The sequence below is a fragment of the Otolemur garnettii genome, unplaced genomic scaffold, assembly GCF_000181295.1.
Source record: "Otolemur garnettii isolate 467f Iridium unplaced genomic scaffold, OtoGar3 scaffold00047, whole genome shotgun sequence".
Classification (NCBI taxonomy): domain Eukaryota; kingdom Metazoa; phylum Chordata; class Mammalia; order Primates; family Galagidae; genus Otolemur; species Otolemur garnettii.
The window spans coordinates 2,660,246-2,687,664 of NW_003852442.1; positions in this window are offsets into that span (position 1 = coordinate 2,660,246).

A 27,419-nucleotide genomic window follows, 5' to 3' on the forward strand; every position below is an offset into this window, starting at 1 on the left:
GCTTAATTTTATTAATTGATATTGATTTATATGGCTTGGCTTGTTCTGTAGAAGAATTTGAGGAAACTTACAACAAAAACAATACAGATAACTACAGAATCCAGGAAACCCAACACTGGTAGAAAGATATTCCCAGAACCACTTTTCCCAAGGCATATTTTACGGTCCTGTGTGGACAAAATGAGAAATCATCACCGCAGAATCTCAGCCTTGGAAGAGGCCATGCTGGGTCTCCAAGTAGAGAACACAAAATCCACCAGGGAATGTGTTTAAAATGCAGATGACTTAGCTACACGTCCAGACTCTGGTTCGGGCGGTTTGTGTGAGGCCTTAAAACATGTTTAAAGTAAGTTTTAAATTCCCTCAGGCAATTCTATTGCAAGAGGCACACACATTATACTTTGAAGAAACCTGATAAAATCCAAACCACTTAACAATGAAGGTACTTCCTTGCCAGCATTCACTTCGCATTAAGACACTTAATTTAGAGTCTACTGTGCACTAAGTCCAGTGCTTAGCCCAGAGGTTGAAAGATAAATAAGAGGAAAACCCCTGCCCTTAAAGAAACTCAAATTCTAGGACAGTGCCTGTGGTTCAGTGAGTAGGGCACTGGCCCAATATACTGGAGGTGGTGGGTTCAAACCCAGCCCCAGTCAAAAACTGCAAAAAAAAAAAAATTTAAATTCTAACCACAGTAACAATGAAATACACAACCGTTGGTGACACAATAAATTTAGTGCCTCAAATTTAAAGGTATGAGCCATTTGAGGAATGGAGGTAAATTTTAGCTATGAGGTTTGATTGGGAAGGACAGTAGAAAGCAGGGGCTCTGGGAGCAGTTTCTGCAGAAAATTATCCTCTTAACTTTCAAACTGTACAATCTTGAGCAGGTGACTTTTCCTCTCTGGGACTTGTCTTTGTCAAGTGTAAAGTGGCGATAAGGGTAGTAGCTACTTCATTAAGTTGTAAGGATTCAGTGAGAGAATAGGTTGGTAGCAAGTCTCAGAGATTTAACCTTTGTGCTATTGATGCGTTTTTCTACTCTAGGCACTTCAAAAAGCTGTTTTTGGTTTTGGTGGTGATGGTGATAGGGGTAGGGATAACAATAGTGGTGGCTTAACCGCTCCCTAGTTCACTTGGAAACAAAAATAAAGCCTAAAAGAAGCTGCAACCTCAAGTCAAAAAAAGGAAGATCCTGCTGCCTGGCTGCAGAGTGGATTCTTTATTCTCCAATCCCCAAAGATCTCCATTTGAGGTGAGCAGTAGAAGATGTAATGAGTTTCACTGTGGCTAGTAAGTTTGAGATAAACAGAATTTCCTGCTGGAAAGGTAGCTCTATAGCTATGGAGGAGGGTGAAAAGAGGAAACAAGAATTTGAGAATTAGTCACACATGCAAGAAAGACACAAAGAAGAGAATGTAGAGGGAAAATTCGTAAAGAAGAAGGGAGAAAAGATACAATAATCATCCCTTATCCCCGAAAGGCTATGTTCCAAGACCCCCGATGGATGCTTGAAACCACAGATAGTACCAAACTCTGCTTACATTATGTTTTTTCCTATGGATACATACCTATGGGAAAGTTTAATTCATATAGGCACAATAAGAGATTAACAAAAACTAGTAAAATAGAATTATGAAAATATACTATAAAAGAAGTTATGTGAACATGCTCTCAAGAGCATCACTCTCTCCCAAAATATCTTCTGGTACTCATCCTTCTTCTTCTGAGGATGTGAGATAATAAAATGCCTATATGATGAGATGAACTGAGGCTATGTAGGTGTTAGGACGTAGCCTTAAGGTACTATTGACCTTCTGATGCGAAATCAGAAGAATTGCATGCTTTGGGTTACCCCAGGTCATCGAGACATGACAACATACATGGCTGGATATCAGGAGCAGACCATGACAATGACTGACCAGAGGGCAGTATGGACAATGTGGATACACTGTACAAAGGGATGATTCAGATTCTGGGTAGGATGAAATGGGTCAGCTCCAGTTTCATCACACTGCTCAGAACACATATAATTTAAAACCTATGATTTCTAAGATTTTCTACTTTTCAGACTACAGTTGACTGCAAGTAACTGAAACTGATGAAAACAAAAGCATGGGTAGGTCAGGGACTCCTGTACATGGGGAAAAAAATCATAAATCAGTGCTAGGCAAGGACCACATCCTCTAAAGTGAAGTATTCCTTGGATATATAACTTTAATCACTTACAAATTCAACTCATTTCTATCTTGTGTGAAAAAGGTATCACAAAAATATTATGGAACATCTTACTGACCTCAAAAGATGCTACGTGTATGTTTTCATATAAGTGTGGCATGCTGAGTGTGCCACTGGAGCTCTCACATGTACATTTTCAATACAATCTTTTCATCTAGAAGATAAAATAATGTTAGTTTAACATGACTGATTCTCAGTAAACCTTTGCTAGGACCAGTGAGCCTTGCATCTTTGCATATATGATCACAACTACCTCTTTTTAAAGCCTTCTATAATTTTCCTCAAGGTTTTACACTAAGTTTCAAAATTCTGCCATTTTTCCCTTTTTGGAAAATTAGGACATTGGCCCTGTACAGGCATCTAGCAGCTCTCCAACTCCTCATTATTTCTCAGCCATCGCAGACCATAGTTGCATAACTTCAGCTGAAGCCGTCTCCTCTGGTATGTATCCAGGCCTGCCCCGTGGCCTGTGAATTCACCTAGTGATGCTCTGCAGTCTCTCAAGATAGCCTCTCCTGTCTTCAAGGGTTGATGCCTCCTAAACCACATTTGTTCATTTCCAGCTTGAAAAACAGTTTCCTTCCCAGAGATAGCTGGGAATAAGCTGTTCTGGGTCCAAAATTTATTCATTTATTTTACCATTATTTTTTGACCTCCTATGAGGTGCTAGTCACCATGGAGTCACCACTGGAGTTACAGTAGCGATTAAATGATATATAATCTCAAAACTTCAAGTCCACCCAGGAAGAGAGAGCTATTAATCCAATTATTGCACATTAAAGGTAAAATTCAGAGTCTTAAATACTATGAGGTCAAGCTGATTCTTCAATAGCGTAAAATAGGAACATCCTCACTTACTCAGGGATGTCAGAAAAGGCATCCGCCAAGAAGGGTCCACTTAGCTGAGATCCAAAGGATACAATAGGAATTAACCAAGTCAGAATTTCTCACTCTTGGAGGCAAATTAGAGTCACTTAGGGAGTTCATCTGCTTCTTACCAGACCAATGAAGTTCAAATCTTTGGTGGCAGGCCCGAGCGTTGGTGTTTTTAGAATCCCTTCCCCTAATTACAACGTGCAGCCAAGGCTGGGAGCCACTGAACTAGGGGGAAGAGACTGGGCTATAGGGAAGGTTTGTGCAGGGTCCCATGGAGGAGGAGGACATGGCCTTCAGCGGTGCAGCCTGAAGAACACAGGTGTGGCTGGAACATGGAGAGTGAGAAGGACCACACAGGCTGTGTTCAGAATTTTGTTTTTGTATTTTGACATCAGTTGGAATGAAGTGGAAGATTTTTAAACTTCTATTTCTGTTACTATTTTTTTGGCCATGAGTAGCTTTGCATTCTAGAAAGAAAATTCTCACTCCCTAATGGAAAGCAGATTAGAGGGAGCTGGAGGGACTGGAGCTGACCTGTGTGTGCCAATACAGATGGGAGGGGAGCCCACCAACCCCACAGGCTGAGAACTGGAAGACAAACAGGGGTTGTTGTCTCTCAGGACAGGAATGGGACAGGGAAGGGTGACGTGTGTCCTCCACAAGAGCAGCCACTCTTGCCAAGCAGCAGATCATTTTTGCAGCCTCAACACCCACTAACAAACAAATACGGTTGAAGCCCCCTCCTCAGGAGGACCAGGCAAGAGCTGCTTGCATGGCCTCACTTGGCCCAGGGCTGGGTGAGGCTGCTGACATTCTACAGCCCACCAGAAGCCATATGCCCTGCTTAATTCCTCCACAAACCTACTGCTTGCAGCCATGCAGACATATGCAGCCTTAATATGGTTAGAGCGCCTTAAACTCCCAAGGAAAGGGGGTAAAGAGACATTCCCGCCCAAGTGTAGTGATGGAGAGGAACGTTGCCAGAAGTGATTCTTGGCTGAGACTGGCAACATACACTGTCACTTGAACCTATCAATAGACCAGGCTGATGATGTTTTTCACTTAACACCTAGCGACGAGGCTGTCAGATGTTGGCAAGAGATCCCTGTACGCCCTGCCAAGAAAGAAGAACATGAAAATCTGTCGAAATCCATGCTTGCTAATAAATATACCCCTGGAATTCTTTTTTAAGGAACCCAAGATTTCAGAAGTCTAGGCAGTATTTGCCAGGAATTCAAAAAGCTCGATCCAGGCAGGAGTTTTTCTCCCCAGGTTCAGGATCCGGTTTTCACATGACTCTGGTTCTCTGGAGGAAGGAATCCCAATGATACTAATCTTAGTAAATTCAAGTGTGGGGTCAAAGCACAGGGCAGAGAAAAGTGGGCACAAGGCACTGCCCCCAGTCTCCAGTAATGCACTGTAGGCCACCCATCGTACCTATATCAGGAGACAGCCTGGGGGCTTCATTGGAGCATTCAGAGGGAAGACGCAATAACCAGAAGCCAACCCTGCCCGGCTGCCATGCAGTTCCCTGTGAACATCTCCGGTAGGAGTGCAGGATCCCCACCTGCCAGTTTAGGTGAGGTCATGTGACTTGCTTTAGCCAATGGAAGTGATGAGCGTCAACCTCCTATTTCAGGGCAGAAAAGCATCAAGAGCCAGGGTGCCACTGGCCACCTGCACTTTCCCCCTGCCCTGGTGACAGACAGTAGCTGAGCCACAGAGTAAGGATGATAAGGAGAACAACCCAGCTGCTGTTAAACATGTGGAGCTTAAGCAAGAATAAATGAGTTTTAAATCTCATTGAGATTATGGGTTACAGCACAACCCAGCCTGTGTGCTGTCTGTTAGAGCCATTTTGAATAATTCTTTCTCTCTTCTCCCGTACTCCTTGCCACATGACAGCTTTATTGCATCTTGGGTACAGCCCAACAAATCTGGGTTTGAATCTACCAGTGATCATCTTGGTTGAGGTTCTTAAACACTCTATCAGTTTCTTCATCCCTAAATTGAAAGTAAGGTCACTGTCCACACCAGAAGGGTCTTGCAATCATTAGATAAAATGATTTCCAGACATCGGTAACTTTTATTCTGCTCTGTGCAGAGAAGAGTTAACATAGCAGGCCTGACACTGCTCTTCTTAGAAAAGTCTGCTTGCAAAGCTGGCAGACTTGCATCGCTTGTTCCCAGGTTCTAGTGTCTAGGAACCTGGATTTCAGGAGGGTCTTGACCATTCCCCCAACTGATAAAGGTAGCTACTATTCCTAAACAATTTGTGCAAACAATATAGTTTATGTTGAACACCTGCCTTCCTTATGGGAGTATAGAATTTTGCTTCATCATTAGCAGAAGGTGCCCTCATGACCAGCCCCCAGTATAAAACCCAGAGCACTAAGTATCTCTAGTAAGCTCCCTGCATGGCAATACTTCACAAGTGTTTTCACGACTCATTGCTGCGGGAATTAAGCATGTCCTGTGTAACCAACGCCACTGGGAGGAGACTCCCGAAGCTTGTGCCTGGTTTCCCCTAGACTGCACACAACACATCTTTGTCCTCTGCCTATCTTTTCTTGGTATCCTTGTCCTGATATATATCTTAGACATGCATCAGACTATATTCTGATGCATCACCAAACTAGGGGGGTGTTCATGGGGACTTGAAAGTATAGTTAACTCTACATTAGCAGTAAGTGTACACAAATATAAGTTAACAATAAACATAGGATTTGGTAGTATTAAAAGTAAGGCAAAGAGAGGCACATGGGAATGAAAATGCATAATATATAGGGAACCACAAAATGATAACACCTGGAGACCAACTTGTGTTCCTAAGGTACTTACTCAACCACCAACTATTCAGTTTAAGATTCCAGAAAGTAAGTTGGCAGCACCCACTTAGCTCAGTCAGTAGAGCACTGGCCAGGTACACTGAAGCTGGAGGGTTCAAACCCAGCCTGGGGCAACTAAAATAACAATGACAACTGCAACAAAAAAATAGCCAGACATTGTGGTGGGTGCCTGTGTCCCAGCTACTTGGGAGGCTGAGGCAGGAAAATCGCTTGAGCCCAGGAGTTTGAGGTTGCTGTGAGCTGTGATGCCACAGCACTCTACTCAGGGTGACAACTTGAGACTCTGTCTCAAAAAAAAAAAAAAAAAAAAAAAAAATTCCAGAATGTACCCTCCCTACAGGACCAGTGTCGGTCACAAGAGAATGATGAAGCTGTCTCTGAATGAAATTTATACACAGAAGCCACTCCAAAGGTCATTCAATAACAACAATCCTAGAAGCAGTAAGCCTAACATTTAGTGAGCTCTCTTCTCTACCTTTTATATACAGCATCTCATCTAATCTTCAAAACACCACTTGAGTCAGCACAGTCCTATCCCTGTAAAACAGTTGAGGAAATAAGCACAGCGAGGTGCCGCCCTCTGCCCCCTGGACAGTGTCAGAGATAAAGGTGCAGATGTGGACTCCAGAACACCTGGGTTCACACTTCAAAGCTGTATCAGTGTCCTGTGGCTGCTGTAACAAATTGCCATATGCTGGGAGACCGAAAAACAAAAAATTTAATATCCCACAATCCTGAAGGCCAAAATAATCTGAAGTCAAGGTGTCAGTAGGACTGTGCTCACTTCATGAGCTCTGTGGGGTTCTTCCTTGCCTTTTCTAGCTTCTGGTGGCTCCAAGCATTCGTTGGCCCATGGCTGCATCACTCTGCCTCCAACTCCACGTTGGCTTCTCCTTTTCTCCGTCTTTCCTCTTCTGTCTCTTATAAGGATACTTATTGGATTTAGGGCCCATCCAGATATTTCAGAACTCTATCAACTTGAGATCCTTAACTTAATTACATCTGCCAAGATTCTTTTTCCAAACAGCATTACATTTGTAGGTTCCAGGGATGAGGACATGGACCAGCTTTTAGGGGGCACCATCTAAGCCACTACAAACACCTACACATAGTTCCACTCTACCTTGGACCAGTTACTTAACCATTTGGCATATCACAAGATCGGTCCGAAGACTAAGTGAGGCTGTACATGAAAAATATTTGGCATGTTGTCTACCACATAATAAGACCTAGGTAAAATTACTGCCCACCATCACACAACTGTTAAGATGAAGAACTAAGATTTGAACCCCGGCACATATAACTACTATTCACTTCTACTTCAGCCAAGAGTTCAAGGGGGAAGGGGTGGGGTTCTCTTTCTGGCAGGTGTCTGGAGAAATCCTTGTAGACCCAGGGGTCACCCGCCCATCATCCTGCATCATTCTTACTAGGACCCTTTACAATACTCTCTGGGTCCCAAGCTTTCAAAGGAGCTGAACTTTCCCCAGGCCCCTTGTTGAAGCCCTCAAAGAATAATTTTAGAAAATCTAGGTCCTCTGTTTCACCATCTCAAAATCCTGACAGTGATTGCACCTGCCACACTAGAGTGCTTTGAGGGTTATCGAGTTAATGACTATAAAGTCTGTGGAGCGCTTCAGAGAAAAGAAGCCATAAAAATCAGATAAATAAAACAGTCAGTCAGCACGTGTTTATTGTGTCCACGGGGTGCACATCACTGTACTTGGAAATAAAGATTAAAGAGAGAAAAGCAAAGAAAAGGGAGGAGGAAAGTTCATTCAACCAAGTCTTTCCAGGCCAGAGCAAGGCCAGCTATAATCTAAAGAGCTAGAACCCTCCAAGGTTTTAAAAAATGAAGGAGGTGCCTAGAAATCACTAAGGAAAAGATGCTATTGGGAAAAAACAGGGCAAATGATTCAAGTAGGCAGTTCACAGAAAAATAAATACAAATAGCCAATAGGCAAAGAAGAGACTCTTAACTGTCCTCAACATTAATCAAAACAATAACAAAATACCACTTTTTACTTCTAACATAGGCAATTTTTTTTTTTCTGATATACAGTGTGTGAAGGGAGTGAAGAAATAAGTACTCTCCAGCCACTGTGGGAGACAGTATGAATTGGAACAACTTCTCTAGGGCAACGGGGCAAGAGCTATCCCAATTAAAATTGTATCTGCCCTTTAGCTGGCAATCCCACCATTAGGAACACACCCTATGAATAAACTCACAAAACATGCTGGCTGTATAAGGATGTTCATTACACCATTGCTTTTAATGGCAGAAAATTGGGAACAGCCTACTGCCTGAGTGTGGCATGCTGATTAAATTACAGATAATATACATGGTAAACAGTAGGCAGATGTAAGCAAGAATGAAGGAGCTTTAGTTAGCTGGTGGGATAGCGTGCTGAGGCATCCTATTAAGAGAAGAAAGCTAGAATAGAACATGTGTCATAAGCAGAGCTGGGTCTGCACTCTCAACCCTTCTGCAAACAAGGCCAAAAACTCATCAGGGTCAGGGTTAGAGTCTGGAGCAATGGCAGGGTTTTTGTTTTTCCTCTGTGAAAACCAGATTCCACTCAGATTCCTCATTACAATAACAAAGAGCACAGCAAATTGATTAAGATCTTAAACTTAGAGGCAGAGTGTCCAGGTTCAACTCCACCTCTGGTGCTGCTTACTGGGCAGGTCACCTCACTTTTCTGCTTCTTAGTTTCCCTAAAATAGCAATAACTTCAGTACTTACCTTGCAGAGTCATTATGAGGAATAAATGAGTTACTGACTGAGGAGAGCTTTAAACAGTGCTTGGAGAGAGTCACTCCCTCTCTAACTGTTGTTAACAAGTAAATTGGACTCAAGCACTGAGCTCCCCATCTTCTGAATCCCAGTATGACCCCCCTCCATTAATGTGGCCCCAAACACCCAAAGGGAAAAGAAAGGAAAGGAAAGGTGCCTTCTATGTATTCAACGGGCCACTCTACAGGATGAAGTTGTCTTGGGAAGGATAATTAGACCCCCCGATTGGTTTTCATTTTATTCCATTTTCTTGCCTATAGTTGACAAGCAGGGAGATTGTTACTTCCACTGCCGCCAACAGCAAAGCTGCCCGTTTTCTCCTATTTCTATAGAGAACTCCTGAAAGAGAGAAGCCTGCTGGTGCAAACTGCTTTGATGGGAGGAAGCTTCTAAAATGCATTTTAATTTCAATTTGTGTGAAGCTTTTGTATCAAATTACGGATCTGGGGCACGACGTGGCTCAGTGAAGAATCCCATTTTCCATCAGTTTAGATGTGTTCGTTGTGCCATCAAGGGGTAAGATAATTAAGGCTGAAATCCTATCTCCTTTGGAGACTGTCTGCTGGTGTCCCGCTTCCTGTGTTGACCAGATCAGGTGACAGACTAAAACTCAGAATTCACAGACCAGCACTGCCTTCTCGGAGACCCAAGAGCAGGTAAGTCAGTGAGACCAAGCAATTTCTCACTCAGATGCAACTGTGTTAGTGGCTGAGGCTAACTGCAAGGTCACTGGTCAGCTGGGGCCAGCAAGGTTACTTGAACAAATTACAAGTTGGAGAATTTGGGTAAAGAAGCTGAATTCTGTAAAACCACCAAGTTCTAACAAAACCCACAGACCTCCAGCAAGAATTGTATCTTAGCCTAACCTAACTGATCATCTGTTGGGCCTGCTAGGAACAGAAGAACTCTATGCCCAGGGGCGACAAGACGCCGGCAAGAGAGTGGGTGGGCAAGAGAGTGTGACTGGGAGTAAATCCAAAGGTTCTGGGTCGGGGGGGTTGGGAGGGGTGGAATGTAAAGAATATAAATCTTTTGTGATAAAAGGTTTACATGGTAGGGGCCTTCTTGCCACATAGGTTTTGACATCTATAAAGCCCTTAGAGACAGTCTTCAATACTGCAGGGATAACTTGGGGGAAGCTGGATTTAAGACCCTCAGAAAGGAATGCAAAAGAGAAGGCTACTGTTGGTAACAATTTAATTAAAGCCAACTGTTAGCAGTGTCTTTGAGGTTTGGAAATCATTGCTAAGAACTCTAAGCTGACATTCTAGGAAGCTCCGAGTCTTTATGAGATCTAAGGAAAAGTAAATGACCCCACTGCCTTCATTGGCCAAGAATAATTAGTGTTAATACTTCCTGGGGGGAAAAAAAAAAAAGGACAGACATAACTGGCCTGAGGAATGCTCTCCATGGAAAGGCCTACTTGCAAGCTTAGCCCTTGGCTGGCACGTGGAAATTTCATTTGGGGAAGGCTCCCACCACTCCTAGAACCGAGGCCTCACTGTGCCTATACCATTTATACAAACAACACAGTGTACACTGAACACTTACTTTCCTTATGGGAATCTGGGATTTTGGTACATGCCAAGCAGAGCCTGCCTACATGACCAGCTCCCATTAAAAAACCCAAGGCACTGTGTCTCTAGTGAACATCCTGCTTGGAAACCTTTCACATGTCATGGGTGTTGCTGGAAAATTAAACATGTCTTATATGACCCCACTGGGAGAGGACTCTGGGAAGCTTGCACCTAGTTCCCGCCAGACTTGATTCCACGTGCCTTTTGCTTTTGCTAGTTTTGCTTGTGTCTTTTCACTGTAATAAATCCTAACTGTGAGTGTGGCTATACGCTGAATCCTGAGTCCTTCTAGCAAATAACCAAACCAGGGAGTGGTCTTCGGGATCTTTAACATATTTTACAATAAACAGGTAAACACAATCTTACTTATACATATTTTTCTAGACCCTCCTGAGGGTAACGATCTTCGTAAATCATGAAGAAAATTACCTCTTTCCCTAAGCATTTGAAAGTTAAGATGTTCCTTATCCAAATCCTAGGGGGTCTAATGTGTAAGGATTTTGGTTTTATACTTAAAGGTTTGTGTTCTTACATTATAAATAAAACTTTTTAGAATTTCTTATGGGGACTCTTTTCTCATTCTCAAAATGTAGAAACAGACGTTTTATCCCACTTCCCCCAGAGGCCTCTATAATGTTTGAAATGTTAATGTTTGTTTTCCCAACCACATTTTCTAAACTATTTCTTATTTTATTTTTCTAAACTTATTACAGTAAGTAAGACCAAAACCCTACTGGACAGTAGAGGGTGGAGTTCTGGCAGTAGGGAGTGGAGGAGAAAACTGGGATGACACTGTGGGGCCCAGAAGAGCATTTCCATCAGAGCAAGGAGTAGATAAGTCTTTCTGAGCCTCCTGGCTAATCTTAAAGAAAAACTAAGCATTGTCATAGTTGGACAGAAGTCTTAAAGAAGTATCATGGTGAAAACATTAGCAAAAGGGACCATCTGAGTTAGGAAGACCTGAAATAAGAAATGAGGTCAGTCCAAGAACGTGCAAGGAGCTCAGGAGGAGTCGAGAGATGGCCTAGTCAAGTGTGCATGGAAACTGCACCCTTTTAAGGTATAGGAAAGGGAAAGGTTACTCTGAGACAGGGCATCTATAAAAGAGCTCTGTGTGCATGGCTGAAACACAATCATCTCACCAATACCCCTCAACTTGCCTCAGAGGAAATAACTCTTGTTGGAACATTATTTTCTTCTCCTCTGTTCCAGGTTCCTGATACTTGACAATGTCCCTTCCAGTTTCTTCTAGTCCCATTCTCTGGCCAAGTTCCTCAGCCCTTAGTTCCATTTTTCTCTGGTCCAACCTCATTAGACTAAGATCATGGCACTACCATTTGATCCTTGGTCAACCTGTCCTCTATTCAAGCCCTAAGATTCTTTCCCCACTCTGTCATCTCATAGATATCTGCTATGGGGATTGAGGAGTTAGGTAGCTGACCAGCCAGGGTCACGGCAGGAAACAGAAGACATGCTGAAGGGGTGGGAGAGTTTGTGAGGACTTTTTATGTTGGGGTACACAAGCTAGGGGAAACGAACAGGGGATGAAGCTCCTCAGGGCTAGCAAGAGGGGGAAGATGCTAAAGTCACCCAGCTAAGTCAGGTGAAGGGGCTTGTGGTGGGAGTATTACCAGAACGCAACAAGATCTACAGTCTTGGGGGAGAGCCACCTTACAGGAACCCATGGGAGAAATACAATTGCTGCCAGCTTGTACCCCATGAGGAAGTGAATCAGGAATTCAAATGTGCTCAACTCCATTCTTCTTCCTCCCCCATCTCCTGGCCAAAACCAACAAGAAACCAGAAGCAACACAACTTACTGATGGCTCCAGAGGTGCACATGAAATGTGCTTGGCTTAATGCCTGAGTACAAATGAAGACATACAAACAGAAAAATAAATCAAGGTACACACCAAAAGCTTTCATTTCTATGCAATAGTCAACAGATGCCAAGGGGATCTTGGCAATCAAGATCTTGGAAATCAATCTTGCACTTCAGTAGCACACACATACTCAGGTGTCTGGAGTGGCCCTTCCCCTTTGGTAGGATGACAAAATCCCCCAATCCTCCCCTAGGGGGATATGGCTAGGCTCTTGGGTGCTTCTCTGAGGTAGCAGATACAACTGAAATTTCACTGCCTGTCATCCCCCACAGCGATGCTAGCACCTTCTAGCAATCATGTCTCTCGTTATCAATTTCATTTTTGCACAGTTACCACCCTCCATTGTGATGAACCTGGCAGACACCTTGCTCCCTGCCTTACTCCTGGGTTGCCTTGGGGTCTTGGTTCAAAAAGGGCTATCTGTGATCAATTTCACATTTCCACAATCAACAGGTATTAATCCTAATGAACACCACTTATTGCAGGTTCTCCCTGACAAGCTGTAGGAAATTCCTGCATGCAATGAAGACTCAGATGTTTGTGCAGCTTTCTGCCCAGAAAATTGAAACCACTGGTCTCCCAGGTACAGAGGTCTTAGAGGTGGTCAGAGATTGAAGGGGTAGACATAAAAACAGAGAAAAAGGAGAAAGCCAGGAGAGTGTCAAACTCCTCCCAGGTGGCAGTGACACCTGCCTGTACAGGCAAACAGAAGTGCCCAAGGAGACTGTTCACTGTCCCTTTCATAATAAGACTCCCAATTCAGTTTAGCAGATAATAGGCAGCTTTGTAGCTCCATCCTTGGATAACATTCCTGCTGTAAGATTTTTCTTTCAAGCTGGGTACAGTGGCTCACACCTATAATCCCAGCAGTCTGAGAGGCAGAGGCTGGTGGGTTGACTGAGCTCAGTAGTTTAAGACAAGCCTGAGCAAGAGTGAGACCCCATCTCCAAAAATATCCAGGCATTGAGGTAGGTGCCTATAGACCCAGCTACCCAGGAGGTTGAGGCAAAAGGATCATTTGAGCCCAAAAGACTGAGGTTGCTGTGAGCTATGACACTATGGCACTCTACCCAGGGTGACAAAGTAACAAAACAAAACAAACAAAAAAAATTTCTTTCAATTAAAAGTTCTCTGGACAAGAAAATAAATAACTCATTTCTTGGCATATTGGGAGGTACCATCCTTAATAGCTATGGAGAGGCAGGGTAGGATAGTGGCTCAGGGCTCAAGTTGTGGAATCAGTCAGCCCTGAGATTAAATCCCAACCCTACCACACACTAGCTATACAACCCTAGGAAGGCCACTTAATTTTCTGTTTCCTTACCTGGAATTTCTTATCTTTAAGAGGTAATTATAGCCCTTCCTCATTGAAATGGTAAGATTAAAGAACATAGGTAAATCTCAGCAAAGCCTCAAAATAACCTCATATAAAATTATCACATGATTCAGCAATTCAAAGCCTAGGTATGTGCCCAGTAGAACTGCAAACAAGTATTCAGACACTTGTACATGAATGTTCACAGCAGCCCTAGTCACAATAACCCAAAGGTGAAAACAGCCCAACTGTCTATCAATTGGTAAATAATGGCTAAACAAATTATAGTCTATCAATAAATGGAGTATTATTCAGTCATAAAAAGGAATAAAGTATAATATGAATGAATCTAGAAAACATTACAGTAAGTGAAAGAAGCCAGACACCAAAGGCCACATACTGTGTCATTCCATTTAAATTAAATATCCAGAATTGATAATAGAGACAGAAAGCCCCTAGTGGGGCTGGGATAGGAGGGAATGGTTTTTCTTGTAGGGGCAATAAAAGCATGTTGAAACTAAATAGATAAGAAGGGTGCACAACACTGTGAGTGTGCTAAATGCCGCTGTATGGTGCAGTTTAAAATGGTTAATTTTACATTATGTGAATTTCATCTCAATTTTTGAAAAAGCTCAGTATAGTGTGAAGGATATAAAAAGTGTCCAATAAATAGTATTGTTTTGACCTCTCACATGTCACTTAAATCACCCTCTGGGTTATAGTCAAGGACTCTTTGTTACCTACAGGATCCTATAGCTATCGGCAGGTCACCTATAGCCAGACACTCTTAAGCTGGGAAGCCAAGGCCGTCTATAGCTAGTCCCCAGACCACACCTCTGACATTGTCTCTCAATGTCCCCCAACACCTGTTGTCTCCGTTTGTTTTGCGCTGCTATAAAGAAATGCCTGAGGCTGGGTAACTTATGGAGAAAAGAGGTTTGGGTTCATGCTACTGTCTGCTTCTGGTGGGGCTTCAGAGAGCTGCCAGTCAGATTAGAAGGTGAAGTAGAAGCAGGCAGGTCCAATGATGAGAGAGGAGCAAAGACAGAAAGGAGGTGAAGCAAGGCCCTTTTAAACAACCAGCTCTCGTGTGAACTGATAACTCATTATCATCAGGCAGGACACCAAGCCATTCATGAGGGATCTGCCCCCATGACCCAAATACCTCCCCCCAGGTCCACCTTCAACATGAGATTAGAGGGGAAAATGTTGAAACCATTTGAGTAGTCATCCTTACCATCTAGGGGGTCAGAAATTCTTTTTAAGAACCTGCTGGAGGCTCGGCGCCTATAGCTCAACCGGCTAAGGCGCCAGCCACGTACACCTAAGGTGGCGGGTTTGAATCCCCAGCCCGGACCCACCAAACAACAATGACGGCTGCAACCAAAAAATGGCCGGGCGTTGTGGCGGGCGCCTGTGGTCCCAGCTACTTGGGAGGCGGAGGCAGGAGACTCGCTTGAGCCCAGGAGTTGGAGGTTGCTGTGAGTGTGATGCCATGGCACTCTACCCAGGGGAATAGCTTGAGGCTCTGTCTCAAAAAAAAAAAAAAAGAACCTGCTGGAAGTAGTGAATAGTTTCAAGACCATTTGTGAGCAGTAGGAATGTTCCTAATCTTTGGGAATTTTGAGTGAAGGAAATGCACATACTCTCTACAACCACTCCCTGGTATCACCTGACCCTCCGCCTGTGAGATACCTCTGGCCTCCTCCACCCTCACCCAGCAATGCCTGTCCACCCCTTAAGAACCAGCTAATTTACAACGTATCTACTGTGACTACCTCAGTCTTCACAGTCCTTTCCTTCCTCAGCATTCTTCTGAAAGTCCATATGATATCGCCCACTTGGTATACTATTACACACCACTTTGTATGTTTCTCTTCTCTTTTTTCATTGGTTTATTTTATATACAACTATATTTTAAATGAGAGGGTCCCAATTCAAATGTTTCTAGGAACCAAGTAGTCAGGGGTCATGCTAAGCTGGAGAGAACCTGCCTTTTCTCAAAAGTCCAGTATTGCTGGGTCTACCATTTAGTAAGGAAAGTCAGAAATCTGGACATTTATTTGAAATCTTTTGAGTTTCAACTGTCAGTAACTGCTTCCCAAAAGCAACACAGAATCAGAGGACATGCTTTGAATGCACAGCTGATCTTGGTCAGCTGTGCAGAATAACTACTCTGCAAGGCCATCTAAGGGCTTTGCTTTTCGACAACACAGCTTGAGGGAATTCTAAGGTGCCTGGAGGCTTTTGACCTCAAATTCTAGGACAGCCAACCACCTGTTAGCAAAAGTGACTGGGGTCTGATTTTGTCACAAAAGCCTAATACTTTGCTGCAAGGTTCATTCCTGAAATTTCACGTTATATCATCATTGAACACTAAAAAGCCATACTTAGGTTAGAGGTTGTGATGACTTGGGTCATTTCAAGAGACTTTACACAATTATTTCATGGCACATACTGAACTAAGCATGAGAGATTACTGTAAGGAACAAGATAAACCATCTGTGTTCTCAGGAGTCTAGACAAGAAATACGAGAGGATATTGATGAGGGAGAATAGGAATAGGGCATACACAAAAGAAACAATACAAATAGCCAACAAACACACAAAAAGATGTTCATTATCACTAGGGCTCAGGGACATGCAAATTAAAAGGCTCTTCACATGGGCAAAAATTAAGAATATGCTAATAGTGACGTGAGGAAATGGCTTCTCTTGAAACTGCAAGTAGGAGGGTAATTTGGTACCGGCACTTTCACGGGCAATTTGCCAGTGCCATTAAGAATTAAATGTGCCTCCCCTGTGACTCAGCAATCCTATTTCTTCATAGCCACTTTGGAGAAAATACTCAGAGTACACAAAGGGACACAGTCAAGGATGTTCACCGAAATAGTGTTTGCAAAGGCAAGGAACATTCTAGACGTGTATCCGTAGACTATCGGCAAGCAAGATGCCCTGTATAGCCATGTAATGAATGCTGTGCAGTTTATGAACCAGTGAAGCAGATCAGTGTGTCCCAACATAGAAGGAAACACACACACACTTTAAATATTACCTATTTTCAATCATTTAAGTCAATAGGTTTTTTAGTTTAAAACGATCTACATTAAACTCATAACAGTGGCAGCTTCTTATATAGAGGAATTCCCTAAAGATGTTCAGTGATGGTCAAGCCAACTTGAGACTCATCTATAATCTTTGAAAAAACATGTTCACGCATGACCGGTGTGGTCAAAAACTTAAAAACATTTAGATGATTACTTTGTGGATCTGTTTTCATCCAGGGCATCCTGCGACGTTCTATCTCTCACAAACCCAAAACTCTCATAGTTCTCACTTCAACATTATTTGCTGAATTTTTGTTGGTATCATAGTGACTCTCCAAAACTTCATTAAAGTTTCAAAATCAGAGCTTGAGACCCATTTTTTTTTCCATTTATAAATATTTGCCTTTCAGAACAAAAGCGTTTCAGATGCATGTTGGGGGGCAGCGTGGGCCCAGTCAGGGTCAGCCGGAAGCCTGGAATCCCTCTTTAACAGGCATCTGGTTGGTTGCTGAGTTCCCCTGAGAACCTGCACTAGGGCCCTTTGTAGTTCAATGAAGCTGGCACCAAAAGCCTCGTTCCACCTGCCCTGGTGGTGTGAGGCACAAGACATCTGTTGACTGCCCAGAGTTAGGAAACCCCCTACCATATCAGGAGGTGAAAGTCCTTTTCCAGCCTCCCTTGCAGTGAGGAGGCAGCATATGGCTGAGACTTATATCAGACTTACATGCCCGCATTTGGAGAAGATGTAAGCAGCTCAGGCAAAGAACTAGTACCCGGGGCAGCCATTGGGTCTGAAGCTCTAATTTTGAAACTTTAGTGAATTATTGGAGAGTCACTATGATACAAACAAAAATTAAGCAAATAATGATGAGGTGAGAACTATGAGAGTTTTGGGTCTGTGAGAAGTGGAATGTCACAGGATGCCCTCAATGAAAACAGATCCACAAAGTAATCATCTAAATTCACTCAGCTTTCCCATCTCTCCAAGCTGCTGAGAGCCAGACTCACTCCGGCTGGTCTGCTGTGAGCAGGACATGCCTTGGGGTCTGGATCTGGGGCAACAGCAGTGGAGTCTTTCCTGGCTCTGTGGCTGCCAGATCTGTTTCCTCACCCCTCCAGGAGATTCTGCGAACTTCCCAATATAATTTTGATAAATTGATTTTCTGCTTAAATTAATCAGGGTTGGTTTCTAGTAGTTGTAACTAAGCACCTTACTGACCTGGTGATCTTGAGAATGTTACCAAATTTCTTGTGTTTCTTCATCTATAAAAATGAGAATAATGACTATCTCACAGAGTTGTAAAAAGATAAAATATATGCCATATATTAAAAATATACATTTGCATATATGAAATATATTTTTAAATGAATATATATAGTCATACATACACTGAATATGTTTTATACACTTACATGAATTTATGATTATATATCTATACATAAAATCTACATGAAAGTAAAATATATTAAAATGCCTGACCCTATACTTTGCTTCCTAGGGTTGGGGGCAATGGGGCATGATGAGTTCTTAGGATTTATAGTAGACTGTGGTTGATTTCCTCTCCTAAACATTTTCCAAATAAATGGAAAGGCAAATGATGTACAGCTTTTCAAAGAGGCAGGAAAAATAAATAAAAAGATGGCATTTGTGGACCTAAGCCTAAGTACAAATAATCACTCCAAACTTCCTGCGGCTCACTTATTTGTGTATAATCTGCAGTGACCTTTTCACTGAAGGCCAATTTTCTAATACCAAATGACTTCTGTCCACAGTCCAAATGGCTTCAGAGCATTCACAGAACTCACCTATTCTAATATCAGGCACAATAAACATTGTTAGAATTGAACATTTTCTACAAAACAACTCTTGAGCCCTAGAGTGCAGTTCAGAGCCAAACCGGTGACATCAAGATGAACGACTTAGCTGGGTGCCCGGGCCTCTGTTCTCACGTCAGCTCAGGTAATCAAGAGGCAGAGGATGTGATAGTTTGGAAAGGCCTCGGGGATCCTGGTGTGTAAATTAGTCTGAGCATCAGATTCTCTAGAGCCAGAAATTCATCCTGTTGCTCCATTCACAAGGAATATGTAACCCCCACGACAGGTCCTCCAGGTACTTGATCAGCCAAGGAAAAGTGAGGCTGGAGGTTCCCATTTCCCTGCTCTGTGGGAGCCTCAAGATGATCTTCCTTGGCTGGCAGAGACAGTAATGGAGCAGAGCTGAAAATGAGTGTGTCTTTTCCTACCTCTCTCTGGACCATCTGCAGGACAGATGTGCGGCTTTCTCACAAATTGCCAGGGCATGATCACTGTGTTCCTCATTAAGCCTTCTCACCTGAGGACTTCAGGCTTCCTCGGGATATTTCTTCACACATCCAGGCAACAGAAAAAGAGAATTGGAAAGTACAAACCCCAAACTCAAACGGAAAAAAGGCAACAGCAACTCTCAGCCTGAAACCAAACTGGTCCTCTGCTTTAGTCTGAAACTGACGATGGATCAAAAGGAATCACAGCCACCTTTCCTCCCTTAATTCCGGAGCTGGTTCATATATTGCAGCTGAAGGTGCCCCTCAGCCATCTTTCTTCTTCTTCCTACCCACACCTCTGGTCATTTCTTTAGGAAAAGTGGAGTTTATAAGCACCTATCACTATTTCTCTCTAGCCTACTTTTCCCATTTCTCTGGTTATAGAACCTATATCCTTTCCTGTAGGGAATTCATTCCATGTGGTTCACATAAAGCTAAACTTGCTATTCACAGACACCTCCAGCCCCGACACACACCCCCAACAACATAGTGGTGAATGCTGCTCCCAGAAATGGGCAGTTCAAGAGTAACGACACTATGACCTAAGTCAGGCCAATCAGTATCCTCTGACACACAAACACCAAGAGAACTCTCTCTCAGGGGTGTCCAACTGCAGCCTGAAGGCCACATGCTGATTTTCTGAGGATTATTTTTTACTTATCTGTGGTGTCATACCACAAAAAATATGCACAGACTTTTTGTTGTTGTTGTTAGTGTTTGTGTATTTACTGTGTGGCCCAAGACAACTCATTCTTTCCCATTAGGGCAGTAAAGAAAAAGTTTGGACACCCCCACTTAAAACCACAAGTCATATGGATGATATAATCTTGAGTTACTTCTGTTCATTTCCCACAGAAATATGGGAGAAGATCTGTGCAGGAGGAGAGAATGACACCAGCATCCCAAAGAAAACAGACAAAAGCATAAGCAGGAAGAGACACAGAGCCCTGCCTCTATCAAATGACCCATCAAAAGAATGCTGATTAATAAAAGAAGAACATCAAAACAAATTCATTCATTTGCAATAAAAGCTTTGAGGTTAGAAATGGTGAAAGGGTGCAAGGCAAGTTGACCTCACAAGCTATAAGTAAAGGTGTGGGCGTTCTGTGATTCTGGTATTTATATAGTACCTGTTGGGTGTCCAGCTCTAAGCCAGGGGCTTTCTGATACCTTTGTATCGCACCAGGGGGGAGAAATTCCTTGCAACTCACATTAATTTATTTAAAAAGGAAAGTGCCTGGCTAAGACTTTGACACGGGGAGGTACTTAATAAATGTTCTATCGATAGTTCTGGTCTGATAAATTCAGGAGATGGGAGTGTGATGTCTCCCTTGATCTTAACACTACACTTATGTTAATTCAGCTTAGGCAGATAGCTTTTTATCCACTAATTGACTGTGTGCTGTTGAGCTGAGGCCCTGGTATCCATACTCCTGCAAATTATTTTTCAGCATCCATTCTCAGCTATAAACTTAGTCCTATTTAAATTCAGCTGCAGTTTCTGCCTATCATGTTGGTCTGTCAACAGGATATGGACTCCTGACTCCATCATTCAATGTATCATTTCCTGCCTTCCAGCTTTGAATCATTCAGAAATTTAACAGGTTTGCCTACTATAACTATGTTGTAGCCATTCACAATTACAACCAAGATTAAGAGGACAGCCCCACAACAGATTAGTATAGAAAACTCCTTTCCCCCACCTCCAAGAATTCACAGACCTTCATATATAGTTAAACACCCAGTTATAAATCAACCTGTTAACTCATGCAATCCAGGTTTCCACCTGCTAACTATGAGTATTTTATAAAATATTTTGTCAGGCGCCTTGCTGGGTACTGTGTACATCATGCCTCCAGGCTGTTATGACAGTACAATAAGCTGATCACAAAAGAATTAAAGTCAGTTTGACACAACTGGTTCTCGGTGAACCCATTCTGGCTCCCAGCAATCCCAGCTTCAGTTTCCACTGCCTCACAAGCCATCTGCTTGATAATTCAGTCGGAGATTGTACCATTCACTAGTGTCAAATTCACTGGCTGGTAGCTTTAAAACCACCTTCCTCCTCTTTTGAAAACTTCAAAGTCAGTCTATAGTCAGTCTTCAGCCACCTCTCCTTTTTCTTTTCAACAAATAAATATTTAAAGAATGCCTACCATGTGGCTCTGTGCAAGGCATTTGGCATCTTGAGAGAAGCAAGCAGACGGGGTTGCTATTCTTGGGGAGTTCGAGTGAACACTGCCGACAATTGCATTTCAATCAAGCAAACCTAACATGGGCTAATCAGTGGCATGATTCACCAGGTCTATCTTTGGGGAAATGGGAGATCTGAGTGAGTGACTCTGGCTTCCTCTTCCTCTCCCTCACTCATCTCCCTCACTGCACTCACATGCACCAAGGAATTTCTCTTCTCTAGCAGTTTTAAGAAAAGTGATGAGACAACGGCCAGCAATTGCTGATTGTGATGTTTACTGGGACCAATCTCAGGGGGCTGTTGCTCTCCACTTCAGAAAATTATTTGCTACAGTCAGCTAAAGAGACGTGAAAGCCTGATATGAAGGTTGTGCATCAAGAACACACTAGAAATTCATGCATTAGCCAAAAGTTCATTAGGCGAGCCCAGAAAATGGCCAGTATCAGTGGTACTGACCTCACTGAACTAAAAAGTCTTCAAGTGCAGGGACATGACCATTTTCTCTTCTAAGCCCAAGGCAATGCTTAGTATATAGCAGGAACTTGCGGGAGACCAACTGCATTTACAGCCCCTTTGCACTTTTGGCCCGTGTGGCTTTTCAGTTCCTCTCACCAAGGAGGCAGAGTCTATTTCCCCACCACTGGAGCCTGGTCTAAACTTGTGACTTGCTTTGGTTGATGGAATGCAGCAGAAGTCCTATTTGCTGATTCTGAGCAGAGGCTTCAGAGTCTTATTTCTGCTTATGCTCCTGGACTCCTGCCATCACCATAATTATGTGCCTGGACTAGCACACTAGGGTGAGAAATCAGTGAAGAAGAGCCGTGGCACCTCAGTCTCCCCACACCTAAGCCAGACTCCAAGTCAATGCCCACTTGACCCTAGGTGTGGGAGTGAGCCTAGCCAAGACCAGCAGAGACCCCCAGCCTGTCCCCACCTAACTTACAACACATCAGCAACAGAAGCTTGTTTATGGTTGTTTTTTATGCAGCATTATTGTTGCTACATACCATTCTTTCAGTGGTGGTGCTTAAATGTAAGAAAAACAAACAGTGGAGGGAGAAAAGGCCTTTCAACACTGAGCTTATTGAAACAGTTACCACCTGTAAATTTTTATCACCTGTGTGATATATACTCTTGTTGTGCCAAAGGTTTCTCAAAGAATACATGCAGAAAAAGAAATATGCCTGACTGAGCGTGGTAAGTATCTTGAGAAGGAGCATAAACCAGACAGAGGAGAGGAAGGTTTAAAAGTAGCATCTCTGATCCCATGTAGCAACTAGCATCATATAGCTTTTATGCTTGAAAGTTCCAACAGACCTGCAAGATAAACTTCATCTAAGCCTGAAGACCTGAGCTTTGAGCCCCTGCTGGCGTCCTGACTCCCACACCAGGTCCTAATTCTTTCCCCTTTTTCCTACTTTTCCCCCCAGCAAGATCCTTCTTCCTGGTACACAAGTCAGAATTCAAACAGCAGTCGAGTAGTTCTGCTTTCTCTCTTATCTGTTAAAATTTCCCCAAGCAGTCCTTTCCTTTTTTTTTTTTTTTTTTTTTTTTGAGACAGAGCCTCAAGCTGTCCCCCTGGGTAGAGTGCCGTGGCATTACAGCTCACAGCAACCTCCAACTCCTGGGCTCAAGCGAGTCTCCTGCCTCCGCCTCCCAAGTAGCTGGGACCACAGGTGCCCGCCACAACGCCCGGCTATTTTTTGGTTGCAGCCGTCGTTGTTTTGGCGGGTCCGGGCTGGGGATTCGAACCCACCACCTTAGGTGTACGTGGCTGGCGCCTTAGCTGGTTGAGCTATAGGCGCCGAGCCAGCAGTCCTTTCCTTGTTCATCCATTTTCTTTCCCCAGATAGAAGTGAAAAGCCCTTCTTAGTTGTCTTCAGGTTATGTTCCTCAAGGTGACTGTTTTTCTAGGTTTTGGATGGACTGAGGTAGTTAACAGGTTTGTGTTCCAGACCTGCCCCAATGGTCTGGATTAGGGTGGGCCTCAAATCCAATGATTAATGTGCTTAATGGACGACAGGAGAAAGCACACAGAGCAAAAGTCCACATGAAGATGCAAGCAGAGCCTGGGGTGACGCACCTACAAGCCAAGGGATGCCAGGAATCTCTAGCACCTGCCAGAAACGGAGACAGCGGCATAAGGCGCTTTCTCCCTCTGAGCCTCCCGCAGGAACCCACCTGCTAACACTTCCATTTTGAACACCTGACCGCCAGGGATACGAAATGTGTGGCTTATATTGGTTTTGTGTGTGTTTGTTTTTTGGTCTTTTGGGTTCTGGCAACCCTAGAAAACTAAAACAGTAGTCAAAGTGATGCTTTAAAACATGTAAGTCAGACCCGATCGTTTTCCTCCAAACATGTTATTACACTCAGGTAGAATTCCAACCTTTCACTCAGGCTCCCCAGGCCCAGTAGGGCCTTCCCTCGCAGCATCCTTGCTCCCCAGCACAGTTTGTCCCACCATGCCTGCTGTCTTTCTATTCCCCACACACATTGCACTGTGCCCACCTGAGGACCTTCAGACCAACTGCTCCCACTGCCAGGACATGTTTCCCCCAGATCTTCCCAGGGCTGGCTCCTTCCCAACTTTAGGACTCCCCTTCTCAGAGAGACCTCCCTGACCGCAAATTCTTTTTTTTTGCAGTTTTTGGCTGGGGCCAAGTTTGAACCCGCCACCTCCAATATATGGGGCCAGCGCCCTACTACTCTGAGCCACAGGTGCCACCCAGTGACCACAAATTCTAAAACAGTCCACCCCAACACACTCTGTCCCTGGCCCTGTGCTATTTTATCACAACACTTGTACTTGTTTGCCCCATTGGCTTCTGAGTATTGTCTGTTTGCCATAGAGCAGATTCTCATCTGCTTGTCCCCTGAGGAATATCCAGCACCAAGAAAAGGGCTGGGCACACTGTAGATGCCCAGTAAATGTTTAGTGAATAATGGTATTTTGCTGAACTAGTGTGACTTCAGAGCCCATGAAATCCACCAGTTCCAGAGGAGGAAAGGATTCAAAATCCTTAATCTCCAACTTAGTTCTAGACCCTTATTTAGGTGACTCCTTGGTCAGAGCCCAAAACTCAATCTCTACAGCAAAGTTGTACCCAACCACCTGTCAACATCTCTTTACTGCAGCAATCACGAAGATAAGTTGAGTCATCCCACAAGCAAAAAGGGGTTCACCTCTTCTCACAGCATCCCAAGTGCTGTCCACATCTTCCCTCTCCCCCTCTGCTGCCCTCTAGCCCTCCCTACCCTGGGCTATGACACTCTTCTGCTGGCCCAAACATTATCCCCAGATTTGTGTCCACAGCTGAGTTCAGTGGACATTTCTTGGGCCAGCAGGTATTTGTCACTTCCTCGTAGAGCTACTCGGGAGCTCTCCACCTGCCTTATGGACAGATGGAACCCCTAACAATGCCCTCCCCAGCTTGGGGCTGCCCCAGAAACCCCTAAAGCACCAGAAGCTGCAACCTCATAGCCCAAGCATCCTGTGGACTCCAGACTCACCACCAAGGGCCTGCCTAATAAGCAGCCATATCAGAGGTTGCAGGAAGTTGATGACAGGGAATAAAGTCAGAGACCTTCTCTGAACAAAGTCCGTATCATTCAGGGAGACTGCCGGGCACCACTGCCAAGGCATGGCCACAGTCTTTTCCAAGGAGCAGGGCTGCCAGTGGCTCTGTAGCCATGTGCCTGCCACAGCAGGTAGACTGAGCAAGCAGTGCCTGCTCCAGCTATAAGCAAAACCCTTAGATCCAGACCCCATCCTATTGAGCTTCTTTTCCCATCCCTGTGCCCCAGAATACTACACTTGCCCTTTGTGAACCTCCACTGCCCACAGTGGCTTCCATCTCTCCCGGCACCATGCGTCTTCTCATTGTCCAGGCTTCCTGATCCCTCTACAGCAGTGATTTTCAACCAGTGTGTTATGAGTGCGCCACAAAATGTTTATCTTAGGTGTGCCACAAAAATGTTTATAGATCATTAAGTTGTTTATGAAAGAAGTTTAAAGCACCGTAAGGATATTCTTTTTTTTAACTCTTTTTTTGGATCAACATAATTTAAGTATGCTGTGGAAGCTAGGCACGTAGGTTCAAGTGTGGCATGAGATTTTTTAAAAAGGTGGAAAAACACTACTTTAGAGCCTGCAAATTACACTCAACAGGGAGCTTCTCAAAATATTTATACCAGCTCCCCACTCCCTACCATGAAGATTCTGAACCAGTGGGGGCAGCAGAATTTTTTAAAAACTTTTTACTTTTTAGAGGCAGTTGTCTCAAGTGCAGTCACCACCTTAGAGTTTAATCCAAACTTCATGTACTCACTCCAACTCATTTGAACCCTAGGAACTTCCTAGTCCCCAGTACCTTTGCTGTGCAGCTCCACCTTGACCGCCGAAGATGAGAGCAGGAAGCAGGATGCAGCAAACTCACACGCACCACCGGGGCAGGTCAGGCTTAACTCAAGTAGAAGTAGTTTTATCCATTGAACTCAAGAAGCCCGTTGCAGCAGCTGCCACTGATTTGGCCAATTCTACTTGGTGCTAAGTAGATACAGCCCTTGGAGTTTTAACAAAGCTTTAAAACTATTCACTTCCCAAGTTTACTGAGCTAGTACCCAGCTCACCTTAGAGAGTGCTTTATTTCAGCTGGGTATCCTGCGGCAACAGCTGCCTCCCTTAGCTTGGCTGCAAAGCTGGGCAGACACGTGAGAACCCACCCAGAGCAGAACTCTCCACAGAGCTGGCCCACCTGTGTGTGGGACTTCCCCTAGAAGTGTGCCCTGATGGAAAGTCCCAGACCCAGAACAGTTGGTATAAAGGGCTGGGAACTGCTTTGGAGAACACTCTTGAAACTACCTTTAGGCTCCTGAGAACACCCAGGGCTCCTACAGCCCCCTCTTGTCCTCTAAGGATGCAAGCTGCCCGTGAGGCCTCTCAGGCTGCTCAATCATAAGAATCACCTGGGCATGTGCTGACGACACAGCTAAAGCAGAATCTGTGAGAATAAGGGGCTTGTTTATAAACCTTCTGGGTGATTCCCAGAATTAAGCAGTTTGAGGGAGCAGGATGGTTAAGTCTAGTTTTTAAGCTATCCCCCAATTCAAAAGTCTTACCAGGCTCTTGGGCTTCCTAAGTGGTAGTGTCTGCCTGGAACCAGAGATAATGTTTTGCTGAATTCAGGTAATTCAGCACCCTAGAGGCCTAAATCACTAGGGCAACAGTTAGAGTTTTTAAATAATTCAAAGACCATCACATTAGAAACAAAGTGAGCAAGTGAACAAGCTGTGTAGAGCCTTTTAACAAATCCAAATTCTAGGGCCACAAGCCAGTGTGAAACAGAATCCCTAATAAGAGGGCCCAAGAACTTGCCTTCTAAGGAAGCTTCTCTCCCAGGGACTCCTGTCCTACTTGACATTTGACAGCTCTCGGTCGGTGTCTGGGCTCATCCCCCACCATCAAGACACTCCCCTAAAGACTGGAGCCTGGGTCCAGAAGATTCCCTATATCAAGCCTATTTTCAAGGACTGTCATTTCTGATTCCTATTTCAAGTCAGAACTCTTGAGAAAAGCCCCTTATCCAAAACTTGCTGGATGAACCTCAGAGCAGGCTGTCCAGCTGCTGCCTGCATTTGTGACCTCCCTGTGGAAGCCACTACAGCCCTGGTCTGGAGCCCAGGCTGGAATGAAGATGCTGCACTGTCAGGAGTGAGCTTCTGCTCTAGGAGGAGCCAGTCTTGTAACTCTTGTACTACCAGACCTCTCCTTCCTCTTGTGTGAAGTGGACTAAGTGCACCCCTAACACCCTCTACTCAGTTCTCCTGGAGACCGTGCTCCATAAAAATCACTGCTGAACACCACTGCTTTCTGTCCTGGACAAAGATTATGAGTTCCAACAGGTCCCCAGACCCCACAGTGCAGACAAAATTCTCTCTACAAAATACACACATCTGAGCATGTCACTTCTCTGCCTCAAGCCTGTCATAATTTACTCGTTGTTCTTAAGGGACAAGTCAAAACACTTAACTCATAAGAACTGTGGCTATGGTGGCCCCATTCAGCTCACTAGCTATCTTCTCCACCCTCTGCTTTCATCATTATCCTCTACTCTTCTCCGAATTCTCAAGAGGCCTGGGCTGTTTCTCTCCTAGGGGCCTTCACACATTCTATTCTGGGCCTGGAATGCCCTTACTCTGGATGATTCTAACTCAGTCTTGGAGCTCAGTTAACTATTACTTCCCTGACCACTTTCCCTCCCCCAAACTAGCTCAGGCCTCATTAGCCTCCCTCACTGGTCCCTTGGTAGCATTTATCAAATGTGTAGTGAACTCATTA